At 43.3% G+C, this 19,049-nt stretch overlaps 1 pseudogene; it reads left to right on the plus strand.

Annotated features, from left to right (window-relative positions):
- Positions 1-2,689: 2,689 nt before the first annotated feature.
- On the plus strand, positions 2,690-14,526 carry LOC110566702 (heterogeneous nuclear ribonucleoproteins C1/C2-like; annotated as a pseudogene).
- The last annotated feature ends 4,523 nt before the right edge of the window (positions 14,527-19,049 follow it).

Genomic DNA, 19,049 nt, shown 5'->3' on the forward strand with positions numbered 1-19,049 from the left:
TGGCCTAACAGGACTGCTCCTCCCTTCGGGGGTGGGGAGGTCAAAGAGCCAGTCATTGAGTTCCTGTTAGAAATAGTTCCTGTTCCCCTCACTTTGGGAAACCAATTGGTTACTGAGCTACCACAGGCTACATCTGAGTGGAGGTTCTAGGTTATATCCATACATGGTCCTTGGTTGAATGTCAGTCTCAGAAAAGACCCTGTGCCCAGATATATTTGGTCCTTGTGGAGCTCCTATCCTTTCCCCATCAGACTAACTCCCCTTCTTTCTTATGATTCCCTGTACTCTGCCAAAGGTTTGGTCATGAGTCTTTGCTTTGAAAACACTGCTAGTTAGAGTCTTTCAGATGCGCTCAGTAGACTCCTGTCATACGTTCAATGCACATCCCATCTGTCTTTCTAAATGAGGATTGATCATCTTACCCCATGTCCACTCAATTGATTATCTTTTTTAGGTGTATAGATTTCATTATGTTTATCATATCTTATAGGTCTATATAAGTGAGTATATCCCATGTTTGTCTTTCTCCTTCTGGGATATTTCACTCAGAATGATCTTTTCTAGATCCCACCATTTGCCTGCGAATTTCATGATTTCCTCCTTTTTGATTGCTGAGTAGTATTCCATTGTATAAAAATACCACAATTTCTGTACCCATTCCACCGTTGATGGACATCTGGGTTGTTTCCAGGTTCTGGCTATTACAAATAGAGCTGCTATAAACATGGTTGAGCAAGTGTCCTTTTTGTGTACTTGAACAAACTTTGGGTATATACCTAGCAGTGGTATAGCTGGGTCTGGAGGAAGCACTATTCCTATTTGTCTTAGAAAGTGCCAGATAGCTTTCCAGAGTGGTTGTACCAGTTTACATTCCCACCAGCAGTGGAGGAGGGTTCCCCTTTCTCCACAACCTCTCCAGCATGTGTTATCGCTTGAGTTTTTCATCTTGGCCATTCTGATGGGTGTAAAGTGATATCTCAGGGTCGTTTTGATTTGCATTTCCCTGATGGCTAATGAGGATGAGCATTTCTTTAAGTGTTTTTCTGCCATTCGATATTCCTCTGTCGAGAATTCTCTGTTTAGCTCTGTTCCCCATTTTTTAATTGGATTACTTGGATTGCTGCTTTTCAGCTTCTTTAGTTCTTTGTATATACTGGATATTAGTCCTCTGTCAGATAAAGGGTTAGTGAAGATTCTTTCCCAATCTGTAGGCAGTCGTTTTGTTTTGATGACGGTATCCTTTGCTTTACAGAAACTTTTCAGTTTCATGAGGTCCCATTTATTGATTGTTGCTCTTAGAGCCTGTGCTGTTGGTGTTCTGTTCAGGAAGTTGTCTCCTGTGCCAATGAGTTCTAGGCTGTTCCCCACTTTTTTTTCCAATTGATTTAGGGTATCTGGTTTTATGTTGAGGTCCTTGATCCACTTTGACTTTAGTTTTGTGCAGGGTGATAAATATGGATCTATTTTCATTTTTCTGCATGTAGACATCCAGTTGGTCCAGCACCATTTGTTAAAGATGCTGTCTTTTTTCCATTGAATGGAATTGGCTTCTTTGTCGAATATCGAGTATTCATAGGTGTGTGGATTTATTTCTGGGTCTTCTATGCGGTTCCATTGATCCTCCTTTCTGTTTCTATGCCAATACCAAGCAGTTTTTATTACTGTTGCCCTGTAGTACAGCTTGAGATCAGGAATGGAGATACCTCCAGATGATCTGTTGTTGTACAGGATCGTTTTGGAGATTCTGGGTTTTTTGTTTCTCCATATGAAGCTGAGAATCTTTTTTTCAAGGTCTGTAAAGAATTGAGTTGGTATTTTGATGGGAATTGCATTGAATCTGTAGATTGCTTTTGGCAGTATGGCCATTTTCACAATGTTAATCCTACCAATCCATGAGCACGGGAGATCTTTCCATCTTCTGATATCTTCTTCGGTTTCTTTCTTCAGAGACTTGAAGTTTTTCTCAAACAGGTCTTTCACTTGCTTGGTTAGAGTCACACCAAGGTACTTTATGTTATTAGTGGCTATTGTGAAGGGTGTTGTTCCCCTAATTTCTTTCTCAGCCTTTTTGTCTTTGGTATATAGGAGGGCTTCTGATTTTTTTGAGTTGATTTTGTATCCTGCCACTTTGCTGAAGGTGTTTATCAGCTGAAGGAGTTCTCTGGTTGAATTTTTGGGGTCGCTCATGTATACTATCATATCATCTGCAAATAGTGACACTTTGACCTCTTCCTTTCCGATTTGTATCCCCTTGATCTCCTTTAGTTGTCTTATTGCTCTGGCTAGGACTTCAAGTACTATGTTGAAGAGATATGGGGACAATGGACAGCCTTGTCTTGTCCCTGATTTCAGTGGGATTGATTTAAGTTTCTCTCCATTGAGTTTGATGTTAGCTATAGGCTTGCTATATATTGCCTTTACTATGTTTAGGTATGTGCCTTGTATCCCTGATCTCTCCAAGACTTTAAACATGAATGGGTGTTGGACTTTGTCAAATGCTTTTTCGGCATCTAAGGAGATGATCATGTGGTTTTTCTCCTTCAGTTTGTTTATGTAGTGGATTACATTGATGGATTTCCGTATGTTGAACCACCCTTGCATGCCTGGGATGAAGCCTACTTGGTCATGGTGGATGATATCTTTGATGTGTTCTTGGATTCGGTTTGCAAGTATTTTATTGAGTATTTTTGCGTCAATGTTCATAAGAGAGATAGGCCTGAAGTTCTCTTTTTTTGTTGGGTCTTTGTGTGGTTTAGGTATTAAGGTGACTGTGGCTTCATAGAATGAGTTTGGTAGTGTTCCTTCTGTTTCTATTTTGTGGAATAGCTTGAGGAGAATTGGAGTTAGCACTTCTTTGAAGATCTGGTAGAATTCTGCGCTGAAGCCATCTGGTCCAGGGCTTTTTTTGGAGGGGAGACTGTTAATGACTGCTTCGATTTCCTTGGGAGATATAGGGCTATTCAGTCTTTCTACCTGATCTTGACTTAGTTTTGGTAGATGGAATCTTTCAAGAAAATTATCCATTTCATTTAGATTCTCAAATTTTGTGGCATATAGGCTTTTGTAGTATGACCTAATAATTGTTTGGATTTCCTCAGTGTCTGTGGTTATGTCCCCATTTTCATTTCTGGTTTTGCTGATCTGGATAGTTTCTCTCTGCTTTTTAGTTAGTTTGGCTAAGGGTTTGTCTATCTTGTTGATTTTCTCAAAGAACCAGCTTTTTGTTTCATTGATTCTTTGGATAGTTTTGTTTCTAGTTGATTGATTTCAGCCCTTAGTTTGATTATTTCCAGCTGTCTGCTCCTCTTGGGTGTATCTGCTTCTTTTTTTCCTAGGGTTTTCAGTTGGGCCATTAAGTTGTTTGTATGTGATGTTACGAATTTCTTCTTGCAGGCACTTAGTGCTATAAATTTTCCTCTGAGCACTGCTTTCAATGTGTCCCATAAATTTGGGTATGTTGTGCCTTCCTTTTCATTGAATTCTAGGAAGTCTTTAATTTCTTTATTTCTTCCTTAACCCAGCTGTCATTGAGTAGTAAGTTGTTCAGTTTCCATGTGCGTGTCGGCTTTTTGTTGTTTCTGTTGTTGTTGAGGTCGAGCTTTAGTCCATGGTGGTCAGATAGTATACAAGGGATTATTTCAATCCTTTTGTATCTGTTGAGGCTTGCTTTGTGGCCCACTATATGGTCTATTTTGGAAAAGGTTCCATGCGGTGCTGAAAAGAAGGTGTACTCTTTTGAGCTTGGGTGAAATGATCTGTAGACGTCTATTAGGTCCATTTGATTTAGGGATTCTGTGAGTGCTTTTATTTCCCTATTTGGTGTCTGTCTAGTTGATCTGTCCCTTGGTGAGAGTGGAGTGTTGAAGTCTCCCACTATTAAGGTATTAGGATCAATGTATGATTTAAGCTTTAATAATGTTTCATTTACGAATGTCGGTGCTCTTGTATTTGGGGCATAGATATTCAAGATTGTGATGTCCTCTTGGTGGATTTTTCCTTTGATGAGAATATAGTGGCCCTCCTTATCTTTTTTGATTAACTTGGGTTGAAAGTCTATTTAATTAGATATTAGGATGGCTACTCCAGCTTGTTTTCTGGAACCATTTGCTTGAAAAACAGTTTTCCAGCCCTTTACTCTGAGGTAGTGTTTGTCTTTGTTGCATAGGTGTGTTTCTTGGATGCAACAGAATGTTGGATCCTGTTTCCTTAACCAATCTGTTAGCCTGTGTCTTTTTATTGGTGAGTTGAGTCCATTGATATTGATAGATAATAGTGACCAATGCATGTTAGTTCCTTTTGTAATGGAGTCGATGATCTAACCCTGTTTCATTGCTTGTTTTCTTTTCATTTTTGTTGGGACATTATCTGTATGCCCTGTTTTCTTGGGTGAATTTGTTTTCATTGGATTGGAGTTTTCCTTCTAGTATCTTCTGTAGGGATGGTGTGCTGTGTAGATATTGTGTAAATTTAGTTTTGTCATGGAATATTTTGTTTTCTCCATCTATGTTGATTGAAAGCTTTGCAGGGTATAGAAGTCTGGGTTGACATTTGTGATCTCTTAGAGTCTCCATGATACTTGCCCAGGCCCTTCTGGCTTTCATAGTTTCTGATGAGAAGTCCAGTGTGATTCTGATAGGTCTACCTTCATATGTTACTTGGCCTTTTTCCCTTGCTGCTTTTAATATCTTTTCTTTGTTCTGTAGATTTAGTGTTTTGACTATGATGTGACGTGGTGTGTTTCTTTTCTGGTCTAGTCTATTTGGAGTTCTGTAGGCCTCTTGTATATTTATGGACATCTCTTTCTTTAAGTTGGGAAAATTTTCTTCTATGATTTTCTTGAAAATATTTTCTGGACCTTGGAGTCTGAAGTCTTCTTTTTCGTGAATTCCTATTATTCTTAGATTTTTGTCTTTTCATAGCATCCTTGATTTCTTGGATATTTTGTGATTGGAACTTTTCTGATTTTACTTTTTCTTTGAGAGAAGTATCCATTTCTGCAAGTGTGTCTTCAGCTCCAGAGATTCTCTCTTCCATCTCTTGTATTCTGTTGGTGATGCTTACTTATGTGGTTCCTGATCTTTTCTGCAAGTTCTCCAGCTCAAGGGTTTTCTCATTTTGTGTTTTCTTTATTGATTGTAATTCTGTTTTCATGCCTTGCACCATTTCTTTCATGTGTTTGAATTTGGATTCCTGTCTCTCTACAATGGCCTCTATTTCTTTTTTCATTTCCTTCTTATATGCCACTAATTTTTCCTCTTCTTGTGTATCTATTTGTTTGGCTATGTTTGCCTGTGTTTCTTTAAGGATATTGTGTATTTCTTCTTTCTTTGCCTCCAATTGACTGGCCATCTCTTTGAAAGACTTGTTCATTTCCTCCTTATGAGCCTCAAATAATTGGGCAAGCATGGCTTTAAAATCATTTTCCTGTGCTTCTGCTGAATTGGTGTATCCATCGATTTTGGGGTTTGCTGGTGAAGTCATGATGTCCTGATTTATGTTGGAAGTGTTCTTTCACCTACCTCTGGCCATTGGCTTATCTGAAACCTTCCCTGTTTGTTTTTGGATTCTGCAGATCAGACTGGTGCTGTCTCTCTCTGGTGTCTGGAGAGTTCTTCAGGAAGCTGAGCACTCTCAGCGTGTGCTGAGGACTAGCTGTACCTGTGGGAGGAAAGTACGCAGGCGCAAACGGGGCAAATGCAAGCGTGTGTGTGTGTGTGTGTGTGTGTGTGTGTGTGCGCGCGCGCGCGCGTGTGTGTCTGTGTGTGTAAGTGTGCGTGGATGAGTTTCTCGAGGGACAGAGTGATGGCTAATGTTGAACCCTTGAGTGTGTGGGAGGGGCTCTGCACTGTATATGTTGCAGGCGCTAATGATGATCGCAGCGTAATTTCTGGCATTAGCTGTCTTAACTCCTCAATCAGGCCCACAGGGCAGGAACTTCAATGTCCCTAGTGCCCCTCTGTTTCCCAAAGTGGGTATGTGGGTGGGAGGGGGGTTTGTTGCCTGGCTTCTGATTTAGAAGGACCCAGGATCTGGGGAACTGCAGATTCTCAAGGGTGCACTCACTTACAGGCAGGTCTCTTGGCAGAGATCTTGGTATCCGGGGCTCTCTGCTCTCTGGTTTGGCCCTGCTTCTTTGATGTGTTCCGCCAGTTCTGTGCTGCTGTCACTGCCAGGTTCTGAGGTCTTGCTGCAGCTGGAGATTTCAGGGTGGTCACTTCAGCAGGGATGGGGTAACCAGGCTCTCTGTTCTCTGGTTTGGCCCTGGTTAGTCTTAAACTGGAGGGCTGTGGTGCCCCGCCAGTTCAGTGCTGCTCCGCTGCCACTTCCCGCTGTAACTGGAGACTGGGTTGCTAGTCCCAATGCTTTCTGGGAAGTCCTGGGATCTCTTTGTTGTGCTCTCCAAGATTGGGAGGCCCAGCGCCTGGTGTGTCCAGGTTGTATGATGTTTCTGCCTGGTTTTGGTGAGTATATAGCGTATTCTCTGTCACTGTGGGATTGGGCGGGCCGTACTGTCAGTGATGGCGATCCTGCGGAGCTAGTATGGTGTCTAGCAGATTCGCGCCCTGGGAGGATGGTGCAGCCGCTGCGCGAATCTGGGACTCCGGGGCTTTTGTCTGCCGCTAAAGTGCTTGGGGCTCCTCTCAGCGGCTGTATACCCCAGGCAGTTAGGTCTGCGCTGAGAAAGATGAGTCCGCTGTGCTGCTGTGCCGAGGAGGAAGGAGGTCTGGGGGCAGGGAGTGCCGCAAGAACAAAGGATCGTTTCTCTCCTTCCCCAAGCAAGTCTCCGGGTGACCGGAGGCCAAAGTTTTCACCTCCTGCGATGTTCCCTGGTGTTCACAAAGCCTCGCTGTGGTTTTCCTGGGTTGGGGGTCCTTCCATTCTCCAACTCAGAAGATCAGGTATCTCACCACTCAGAAACTGTGTGTGCTAGTCGCCATCTTCTTATTTTTTTTTTTAGGGCTAGAGAGATGGCTTAATGGTCAGAATGCATGCTGCTCTTCTAGAGGACCTGAATCATTTGTTTTCAGCACCCACATCAGGTGGCTCACAACCACCTTATAGCTTCAGGGCATCTGACACCGTCTTCTAACTTCTGTGGGCACTGTATTCAAGTGCATGAACCTGAATACAGGACACATACATGCATACATAATTATAATTAACCTGTAAAAAATCTTTTAAAAATAGATCTCATAGAAGAAAATGTAAATAATAACTTGGAAGAACCAGAAAAAGGATACAAAAGTATTGAGGTATATTCATCCCCTTGTCCTCCTCTCCCTAATGGGCTGTTATCACTACAGGGAAAAGACTTTCTGAACTTTGGATTACTTGATAGATTTATCATTGCACAATTAGTGATGATGGGAGAATGCAGACCAGAAGAAAGCAAGTCACATTTAAAGCCAGGCATGATGGCAAACTCTGCTTAATTCCAAAATTTAGGCACAGAGCCTTCAAAGTCTCTCATTCTTAGTTATGAGTCCATAGTCATCAATGACACTGCAAAAATGGATGTCCATAGTCTGCTACTGCAGGAGGTCATGTTAGTGTCTATGGTCCCGATTGCCACTGGAGGCCATGTTGATATGAGTGGCTTGTACTTCCTCTGAGGGCCATGTTGGGCTCTGTGGTCCTGCAGCTGAAGTCTGTGTTGATATCCATGGACTGTGCTGCCGATGGGGCCATGTTGGGTCCATGGTCCTGCTGCAGTTGGAGTATAGGTTGATGTCCATAGCCTGTGTTAGCACCAAAAGCCATGTGGATGTCTGTGGGCTGTGCTGGCGATGGGGTCCATGTTGATGTGAGTGGCCAGTGCAGTCACGCTGATGATTGTGGTCCATGCTGCTGCTAAGAGCCATGTTTGAGTCCATAGTCATTCAGCAGCTGGGTTGATGTCTGTGGCCCATATTACCACCAAAAGACATGCAGATGTTTGTGGTCTATGCTGCCACCTGAAGCCATGTTGATTACTGGGCTGCCTCTGGGAAACATTGGTGTTCATGGCTCTTGCCCTGGAGGCCATGTTGATATCCTTGGCCTGTGCTGCTGCTAAGGGTTGTGATGATGTCTGTGGCCTGTGCTGTGGCAGAGGGCTATGTTGCTGTCTGTGGTCTGTGCTGCCACTGGAGACTGTTGAGGTCTGTGGCATGTGCTGATGCCAGAGACCATGTTGTCACAAACCTGTGGAAGTCTGATCTGTGCTCCTGCTGTGTAAAGAACACGGAAGCTACTTCTGCAGTAGAATTGATGACTGCAGACTCCCAGCTGAGAGCGAGGGCACAGAAGCCTTCTCTAATGGCTCTCCTTCTCCCCCCAAAGTAAGAGCCTAGACAGAAGACCATTGAAGAGAACTTTTAAAAATTGTGATAAGGATGCTGAAGTGTAGCTCTCCACAACTGATGACTTCTGGTTGAGTGTGGGAGGGGAAGGACTCAGTTTTCTTTAAGGGGCTGGACACTGGGACTTTGACCATGCTCCCGTGAATATTATGGGCACAACAAATTAGACTTTTTTTAGGCGGGTGGGAGGGGCGGGGAGAGAGAGAGAGAGTGTGTGTGTGTGGTCAGACCCTGGAGGACTTGGAAGTTGGTGTGATGTGGGCATGATATGAAATTTTCAAATAGTCAATAAGAAAATTATGTCAAAAAAAAAAAAGCTGCTCTGTCCAAGCAGCCAGTGGCTGTATGGATCATGAGCATCAGCATAATTTCTGGTACAGCATGGATCTCAACTTTCACATGATTTCCAGCAGCTCCAAGGATCACAGAAGTCAGCATAGTTTCTGGAGGCAGCATGGACCATGGAAATCTTTCGAGGAGACTTAACTAGAAAATGAACCATTCTTCGTCTCAATTATCTTGTTGCTGCTCAGAGTCAGGGCAACCCTATTGGCTAGTGTGTCAGAGGCAGGAACTACAAGAGCTCCAGGCTGCTGCACTCTACCTGCCCATGGCTTTAACCATCCTGCTGGTAGCCTGAGTGCAACCATCTAGGCTGAAGTCCTCAGGCAGCCCCAAGCTCTTCTCCCCTCACAAGGGCAGCCAGTGAGTGGCGGCAGCAGTGGCAGCCCCAGGCCTTGGGCCAGGTTCCCTCCATGATTTTATTTTTTTTGAGGCCAGGTTTCTCTGTGTATCCCTGGCTGTCCTGGAACTCACTTTGTAGACCGGGCTGGCCTCTTCCTCCCTAGTGCTGGGATAAAAGGTGTGTGCCACCACTGTCTGGCTGGTTTTCTTTTCTAAACAGGGTCTCATGTGTCCCAGGATGGCTTTAAAACTCCCATGAACTTCTGATCCTCCCAGTGCTGGCTTACAGGCATGTGCCTACATATATCTGGTGTATGCAATGCTAGGGACTGGAACCTAAGACTTTGTACATATTAAGAAAGGACTTTACTGTCTGAGCTCCATCACCAATCCCAAGAAGAACTGGTTTACTATTTGTTTTCTTGTGATGGGATCTCATGCAGTGTAGGCTGGCCTCACACTTGATATGTAGGCTGACCTTGATGTCCTGATTCTCCTGCCTCTGCCTCCCAAGTGCTAGGGTTATTGGAATGTGCTATACACCTAGTTTAGTAGGCATTCTTTTTAAATATTTATTTTACATTTCAAATACATGAGCATGGACTTTCATTTACTTTTATTTATTTGTCCACACAACTTTCTGGAGCTGATTCTTTTCACCCTGTCAGTCCTCTTGATCAAACTTAGGTCATCAGGCTTGGCAACAAGTGCCTTTACCCACTGAGGCACCTCACCTTCCCTACAAATACTTATTTGTGTGTTTATGTGTGTAGGTAAGAGGACAATTGGTGGAAATCCGTTGTCTCTACCATGTGGGCCCTGGGGATTGAACTCAGGTCACTGGACTTGGCTGTACATCTTTATCCACTGAGCTCCAGTAAGTCAGAAGTATTCTTTTTTTTTTTTTAAGTAATTAGTTGCTGGGGGTGGTGGCACAGGCCTGTAAGGCCTGTAATCTTAGCATTCAGGGAGGCAGAGACAGGCCTCCCTGTCTCTGGGAATTTAAGGCTAGCCTGTTGTACAAATTGAGTCCAGGACAGCCAAGGCTACACAGAGAAATTTGTCTCCCAAAACTTGCAGAAATCTACCAGACTGTGCCTCCAGGGTACTGGGATTAAAGTACACCATCAAAAAATGAATATATAAGGATTTGGTAGACATTACCTCTATTTAATTAAAATTCAGTGTTTTCTGAGAGTGAAATATCATTCTCTTTTGTGGTAATGCTCAGATTGGCCTCTTTAGAATGTTTTCCTTTTATATGTTGATAATGGATTAGTTAACTTCACATATCAACTTGAAGCCCCATCTCACCCAGCTCATGTATACCTGTTGTTACCATGATAAACACTCTTCAAGGAAAGTGAGTGTGCAACGGTTAGGATTCTATTACTGAATAACAAGTTGTTTGATTCCCTGGCCTCAGTTTCCCATCCAGACAGTAGCTTTGGGCTTGGCTGTCTGTCACTCAGGCTTTATTGTGTACCAGGGCATTCAAAATTTTGAGGTGTACAACTACATGACCTTACAGGGTGGGGACCCTGTTTCCCATGGGGTCTTTTATCACCCTTAGAATGGAATTTGGACTACCTGGAAATAAAGGACACAGTAAGATTTTGTTGAGTGAACAAAACTGTGTCACGTGCTTTGTGAGCAAACTTTGAAGAGACTTTTTTCTCACACTGCAGTGCAACCAGCAAGTGTGCTGTCTGGTCAGCCAGTTTGTTCATCTGATAAGCCCCTTAATGCCATCATGTACAGGCGAAGTATCTCTTATGGCTAGGAACAAGGGGGATGTAAAGAAGACAGTCTGTTTTCCACATAATGTTTCAGATTATCAGCTATCATGGGTTTTCATTTTCTGTGGTAGCATTTCAGAGTGTCTCACTGTAGCCACCAGGTGGCAGCATGTAAACAAAGATGTTTAATCATCTATTGGCCTAAGGTTTTGGGGAAGATAATATGTAAGTCTCCTGTTCCAGAGTCAACACTTTAAACTCTTCTCAGCATATGTAAATTGCACAAAGTAATGGTTTCATTATGACTCTTTGTTTTTAGAGACTGTAGCCCTGGCTGTCCTGAAACTCGGAGGTCTTCCTGCCTCTGCCTTCCAAGTGTTTGTATTAAAGGTGTGTGACACCACTGTCCAGCCATACAATGTATCTTGATCATATTCATCATTCCCCCAACAGCATCTGGTTCAACCCTCTTCCCTGTGTCCCCACAACTTCATGTTATTTATTTTTTAAAATAGCCTATTGAGTCCTGTATGCTGTTAATAAACGTGTGGGCATGAGGACATCCACTGGAGAGCCATCCATCTTCCAGGAGCCACACCCTTAGGGAAAATGACTCTCCTTCCCCGGAAGCCACCAGCTGTCTGTAGCTCTTCAGTTAGGGCCTGGGGTTCATGAACTCCTTTTTATTCTTAGTTTGGTTTATGGGCTTGGTCTCTTCTCAGGTTCATTTTTATTTATATTTGTGTGCATCCATATGCAGGTACCCACCAGGACCAGAGGAGGGTGTCCAATCCCCTTGGAGCTGGAGCTACAGACAGTTGTAGGTCTCCTAACATTGGCGTTGGGAACTGATCTCTGGAACTCTGAAGGAGTAGCAAGTGTCCTTAATTTGATCTCACAAGTTAGTGAGTCCTGCTTCCCTCACAGGGACACCTGGGAGGAATGAGCAGCAGTGGGCAGACATTTCTTCAGGGTGTGATCTTGAAAGGTGGGACTGTTTATGGAGATGTAATTGCTGATGGGCAGATGTCAGAGGAAGCACTTTCCAAGTAAGATAGCTGCTCAGAGGTCGCAAAGGGCTGGTCTGCATTTCCTATTACACCCTCTAGCCCCCCAGTCAGCCGCCTCTTTGTTTTTGCTTCTTTTTGAAAAGTAAAAAATAGTAGTTTTATTCCTGAAGTGTGCTAATAGGCAGGATCTACAATAAGTCTATATTGGTAGTTTCATACTTTTAAAGTTTTAATTTTATTTTTTAAGAATTTCTTACAATGGTATATCATATTTGAATATTTCTACCTCTCTTTCCCCATCTCGAGCCCTTCTTGTGTTCTCCTACTCCCTCTAAAGTTTATGACTACTCTTTAGGATTAGGATTATTGTTACCCATCCCTCCCCGCTGAGCCTGGTTAGTGTTATTTTAGGTACGTATGTTTAGGGCTGACCATTTGGGATTGGGTGACTGAACAAGGGACTTTCTCGTGGAGAAGACCCCCCTCTGTCAGTAGCCATTGATTGTCTGCAGTTCTTTATCTAGGGGTGGGGCATTGTGAAATTTTCCCTATCCTGACTGGCATATTGACTGGAGTTGTCATTATGCAGGGAATTGTTTAGGCAACCATTTTATTGAGATTTCCTGGCTGCAGCGTCCCTGTCATGCTTAGATGACACTATCCGAGAGCAGGCCTCCTGGCCCTCCCACTTATAATCTCCCTGTCTTCTTGAGTCTTAGGTGTAAGAGTTGCATTGAGGATTCCCAATTGGGGCCTGACACCCTCCAACCACTTATTCTTTGCATTTTGACTAGTTGTAGATCTCTGTAGTAGTCTCCATCTATTGTAAAAAGAAGGTTCTAAGATGAGAGGGTAGTAGCTACACTTACCTGTGGGAATAAGGATAAGTGTTTAAAATGCAATAAGAGACTATATTGGTTAAGAAAAGTGGCAATATTAGATTTTCCTCTGGCTACCAGTAGTTGGCTTGATTTACAGTACCATAAATGAATTCCCTCTTACTGAGTTAGCCTTAAGTAAGACATCTCTTGGTTACCCCAGGATTATAATAGCACTATTGCACCATTGGAGAGGTGGTCGTTCTGGTTTGTAGGCTTCCAAGCTGGGTAGGACTGCTGATTGCTTTTCTCCCTTGGCTGCTTGCATAACAGCTTCTGATGATATAAGAGCTAGTCCTCAGGAAGGAGGCCTCCATGTCAGTTCCAGTTTGAGTCTCTCAAGCCCTGTTCCCCAAGTGTTTGATGTTTTCAGTGTTAGGGTCTTACACCTTCAAGTTTTGTGAGCCTGACAACCTGAGTTGGAGCCCATATAGTGGAAGGAGAGAACTGACTCCCAAAAGTTGTCTCTGGCCTCTCTATGAACTGTGGCACATGCGATTCCCAATAACAGATACATAAAAAACAACAAAACAAAAACCAAACTACAATCATTAGAATTGATGGCTGCTGATTGTGAAGATGGGGGACAATCATGTGCTCCCTGTTTGCTGTAGCCTCAGCATCTCAGCACAGACCCAAGGTAGGAGAGGCAGTCTCTTCTCTCTTATCTCTTGTGAGATTTTTCTTTTTTTAATCTTTAGCTACATTTTCAGCTTTGTGAGAAACCTTATCATCAGAGGAGATGGCTAGCAATGTTACCAGCAAGACAGATCCTCCATCCATAAATTTTCATGTATTCACTGGGAATCTCAGCAGTTCATGTGGTCAAGAAGTCTAATGTGGTGGCCATCTTTTCAAAGTATGGCAAAATTGTGGGTTGCTCTGTGCATAAGGGCTTTGCCTTCATCCGGTATGTTAATGAAAGAAATGTCCAGGCTGCTGGAGCTGGAGAGGATGGCAGAATGATTGCTGGCCAGGTTTTAGATATTAACCTGGCTGCAGAGCCAAAAGTGAATCGAGGAAAGTGTGTGTGAAGCAGTCCACAGCGGAGATGTGTGGTCAGTACCAGAACACCCTTCTCTGCCTCTCTACTCAGTTCCTCAGGATGCAACAGGTTTATTATGACAGGATGTACGGTTATCCTGTGTGCATTCCTCTGCCTATTGCTCAAGGTTCGGTGTCTTCTCAACACCAGCATGTGTCAGGAAACACCTCACAAGGGGCCAAAAGTGTATTTAACTCCAAGAGTGAACAACAGGGACCTTCTTCAGGCCATTAAGGAGATAACTCTGATAAAACCAAAAGTGGCTTCTCTGCTGGAAAGCCTAGAAAAAATTGAAAAAGAGCAAAGCAAACAAGCAGTAGAGATGAAGAAAAAGTCTGAAGAAGAGCAGAGGAGTGCCTCTGTGAAGAAGGATGAGACTAATGTGAAGTAGGAGTCTGGGGAAGTGTGATGAATCTGCTGAGGGCAACCTCTTGACGATGACAGGAATGAGGATCACGGGGATGACCAGCTGGAGTCGAGCAAGGATGATTGAAAAGAGGCTGAGGAAGCAGAGGATGACAGAGACAGCGCCAATGGGGAGGATGAGTCTTAAGCACGTAGTGTGGAGTTTAGAAATCTTAACCCATTATTCATTTACCTGGGTGCTTGTGAGAGATCAAAGTAACACCATATCCTTTCCCCTAGTATCTTCAGCACATTCTCACTGTTCTCCCTCTCCTATTCTTTCCTGTGTTCATTAATTCATAATTGCCCTGTGCATTTTCACTTCCTTTGATTCTCCTTAGTAGCTTTAAGTCTTACCCTGTAAGTTTTGCTATGACTTTGACACCTCTTTGACTTAAAAATAAATTTTTTTTTTAATTTTTTGTTTGTTTTGTTTTGATTTTTAGAATTGATGTCTACTTACAGAAGTATCTCATCCTTGGGAATAATTGGTCAGTTTACATAAGACAGTTGAGTATCATTTTGGAAAATAGACTTTTTTCTCATACAATATATCCTGGTTGTAGTTTCCCCTTCCTCTACTCTTCCTAGTTCCACCTCCCCTTCCCACCCAGAATCACCACTCCCTTTCTATGTCTCATTAGAAAAGAACAGGCTTCTAGTTGATAACAATGAAACACCACAAAATAAAATATAATAAAATAAAACCTATCACATCACAGTTGAACAAGGCAAACGAATAGAAGAAAAAGATCGAGAAGGCACAGAATCAACCATTTGCTCTCACACACAGGAGTCCCATCAAAAGACTAAACTGAAAGCTATAATATATATGCAGAGGACCTGGTGTAGACCCAAATAGGCCCTGTGCTTGCTGCTTCAGTCTCTGTGACTTCGTATGCGCTTTGTTCAGTTGATTTAGATGGCCTTGTTCTCCTGGTGTCCTCCATCCTCTCTAGCTCTTATAATTTTTCTGCCTGAGGGGCAGGGATTTGATGGAGGCTTCCACTTAGAGCTGTGTGTTCCAAGGTCTCTGCATACTTTGACTTAAGAAAGGATGATGCACATGCCCTCTGGTGGCTGCTATGCCTCAGCATTGGATTCTCTTCAATATAGCATGCCTGCCCCCACCACCCCAATACTCCCAAAATGGAGGAACCCTCATATATTTGTGCCGATGTTTGTGTGCTAGGAGAAAACTGATGGAGGAAGATTCTTTATACATTCATGAACATTAAGGTCCCTTTAGGATGGATGCTTTGAAGGGACCTTGTTTCCAGAGGTCACAGTTAAAGAATTTTATTTTTTGAGGCCCAGGCTGACCTTGAACACCCTATGTAGCCCAGACCCCTAGCTTCTGATCCTTTTGCCTCCACCTCCTAAGTGCTGGGATTACAGGTGTGAGCCACCATACCAAGTCTATGTGGGGCTGGAAATCTAACCTCTTTGGCTTTGTCCCCATTAGGTAAGCACTCTACCAACTTTTCTCAGGTGGAAGTTCTTATGTAAAGTGTTCCCTCTTTTCCCAAGGATGCCATCGCCTCATAATAAGAATCTACAATTAAAGACAAGACTTACAAGAGAAAAAAAGAGCACCATTTGCTAGCAGACAGGCATGCACATTAGGGAGACTGAAGGAGTCTGGTAATTGGAATTCTGCCTCCTGGCTTTGGCAGATGTGGGTCTTATCCATAGTTCCATTTCTCAGAGATTGTCCTTGGCGGTCTTTGCAAGCAGGTTACTCTGAGCCTGAGAAGTAGATAGCAAGCTCCCTGCAACCCTGAGAACCAGACAGCGGATTTTGTTTAACCTTGAGTGAATTCCTGCATGCCTTGCCAGGTGGCACAGACGTGTTGCTAATGTAAAAAATTTGCTTGTACCCTTTGCTTTATACGTGTTGCTTGCACGTTCAGTAAACTGAGACTTGATCAGGAATCTGTCTTGTCTCCATTCTTCATGTCTCTGTCCCCTAATTTCCACTCCCTCTTTCAGGTGGACCCTGTTTGACTAGCCTGCGGGATGGGTCAGGAGACTAGAATGTGAGACTGCCATCTTTTCATTTTCCATCTTTCCATTTTTCTCTTGACAGCTGTCAGTGGTTTGGGGTTATAGGAGCCGCTGCTGTCTCTGGGCTGACTTTGTTAAATGATTTTTAACTCCAAGATAATTGCTTTCGTTTGGATAGCCATCCCCAACTCATGTGTCAAAGGCTTGGCCCCTATGTAATGACCTTGTTGGCCAGTGGCCTTGTGGAGGGAGGTCTGATCAGTGGGGCTTGTTCTTGAACGGAATACTGGGATGAATACTCCTCCTGTTTCTTTTCCTTCCTTTCTCTTTTCTTTCTTCTTCTTCTTCTTTTTTTTTTTTTTTTTTTTTTTGAGACAGGGTTTCTCCATGTATTCTTGGCTGTCCTGGAACTCACTCTGTAGACCAGGCTGGCTTTGAATTTACAGAGATCCACCTGCTTCTGCCCCTCCCTGGTGCTGGAATTAAAGGCATGATCCTCCACCACCTGGCACCTTTCCTGTTTCCTTTTGCTTCCCATTACTTCACTGTACCAAGTGTCCCTGCTTCCCAGACAGCAGGGCCATACAGCCATGCACTATACCTCTAAAACAATGGACTAAAGCAAGTTTGATCTCTGTATTTCTTAAGGTAGCTGAAAGCCAACCAATATTGGACCTCTCAGCAGTCACTTGCTGCTGCCTGCCTGCCTGCCTGTCTGCCAGTGGAAGGAAAACATTATTCAAGGAACTGTGCTGTCACCTTGTGTGTTAATCCTAAATCCACTTCAGGATGTGGTCGAACATGGGCAAGAGCAGCTACCTTGGGATGCTAAGCATGGAGAACCAGACTTTTGTAGATGATTGAATTATTACAGTTTGGGAAGAATTTGTCAGTGTGTGATCTGCCCAGAAGCACTCTCCAGAAAACAAAAAGTCCTCCAGCAAACTTTTCATTGTTTTGAACTTCCAGTTTGCAGGAACCAGGGTGACCTGCTGAACATAGGCAGTTTGTTTTTTAGTTGAAGATGGTAGGAGGAATGCCAGAGTAGTGTCTGCTTTTTTAGAAAGGAACCTAATCCTGAAAAGGAGATAGCCTCCACATGCATTCTGGTGAACACTGGGCATGAGGTAAGGAGGATAAGGAGATGGGCCCAAAAATTGATCCCCATATGTGATGACAATTTTTGTTTGTTTGTTTATGGATTTTTTTATTTTATTGTATGAAGGAGTTACACTAGTCCAAGTTAAAAGCAGATCCCAAATTGTTGTATTATACAAACTGAGTTTTTAAAACTTGGTGACAAAGGACAGAAGGGAAATTTTACTCATTAGCAAAAAAGTCTCACCAAGAACAAACACTTAAAACTCAGGAAGCTGTTATGGTATGGTCTAGTGCTTTGTATTCAGATATTAATTGCCCCCTCCCATTCTTTTTTTTTTTTATGGGCAGACTTACATATACCAAAATGATATTGTGTGACCTTGCCTCCAAAATTATTCCTAATTGGCTAAATAAAGTTGCTTACACACCTGGGCAGGGCAGAAGTGAGGTAGGCAGAGCTAAAGTTAATGGGCTGGGAGGTCAGAAGGATCACGGGAAGGGGGAGAGGCAGGTACGAGAGAGGAAGATAAGGCAGACCACCTTGGGCTAGTGTAAAGAAGAACCACATGGCCAGGAGGAATTTACTCTGAGGATAGGCATGGCATGTGGAAGTAGCCCAGATAGGAATGATTAGAGCAAATGGCATGGGATGTGGGACTGGGACATAACTAGGTATTGGGGGTTAATATCTTGCCCAGCCCCAGGTGAAATAGGCTTATTAAAACTCTGTCAGGTATCTATGTCTTTTATTGTTATGGTAGCAGGTTAATAATAATCACCACAATAATTATAGGCTATTGATAGTAAACATTAAGAGTCCTAATATTTTATACAACAGGAACCTTCAGCTAATCACCTTGTACCAGGGACTGGCACATACACTTTGTAGCTGGATTTCCTCTCCATGTTCTGGATTCTCAATTACAGTACCATCATAGGCAAATTTTCTTCTCCTTCTTCTTCTTCTTCTTCTTCTTCTTCTTCTTCTTCTTCTTCTTCTTCTTCTTCTTCTTCTTCCTTCTTTCTTCTTCCTCTTTTTCTTCTTCTTTTCTTCCTTCCTCCTCCTCTTCTTCCCCCTTTCTTCTTTCTGAAACAGGATTTCTCTGTGTAGCCCCGGCTGTCCTGGAACTCACCATGTAGACCAGGCTGGCCTCAAACTCAGAGATCTACTTTCCTCTGCCTCCATAGCGCTGGGATTAAAGGCGTGCAAATTTCTTCTTAAACACCTCCACTAGTTCTTTTTTCACAGTAACAATGAGTGATCCCTTGATCAGCAGTCAGGGTCTTCATGCTGTTTCCCTGTTGAATTCTTCTACGTAGACTCTTCAGTGCCCGCAGAAAGCAGGTCATCACTCTTACTTGATTTAGCACCAGCAAAGGAGTTGGAAGAAGGAAGGTTCTAGATATCAGACCTACAATGTTTTTCTTCAATTGAACAGCTTGTAGAAGATGACTGTGGGAGAAGTGGGGGGGGGGGCGTGCTGCAGGGGAAGGCAGCTGAGTGCCCAGCAAGCAGCTCAGTGATTAGGGGCATGAGGGCTTGTTTTAACTGTGCCATTTTGAAACATTCTAGAATTACCTGGCAAGAGAGTCTCCATGACAGATCAGGTTGGCTGGCCTCTGGAAATTATCTTGATTGTTGTGATTATGGTGGGAAGATGTGGGCTGGGCCCTGGGCTATGTGAGGGAACAAAGTGAGCTAAGACACAAGCACATGTATGTTAGTTCATCCCTCTGTGCATCTTGACCATGGATGTGACATGACTGTTTTCTCATTACCTGCTGCTCTGACTTCTCTGGCAATGACAGACTATAACCTGGAATAATGTGCCAAAGTG

The sequence above is a fragment of the Meriones unguiculatus genome, chromosome 9 (assembly GCF_030254825.1).
Source record: "Meriones unguiculatus strain TT.TT164.6M chromosome 9, Bangor_MerUng_6.1, whole genome shotgun sequence".
Classification (NCBI taxonomy): domain Eukaryota; kingdom Metazoa; phylum Chordata; class Mammalia; order Rodentia; family Muridae; genus Meriones; species Meriones unguiculatus.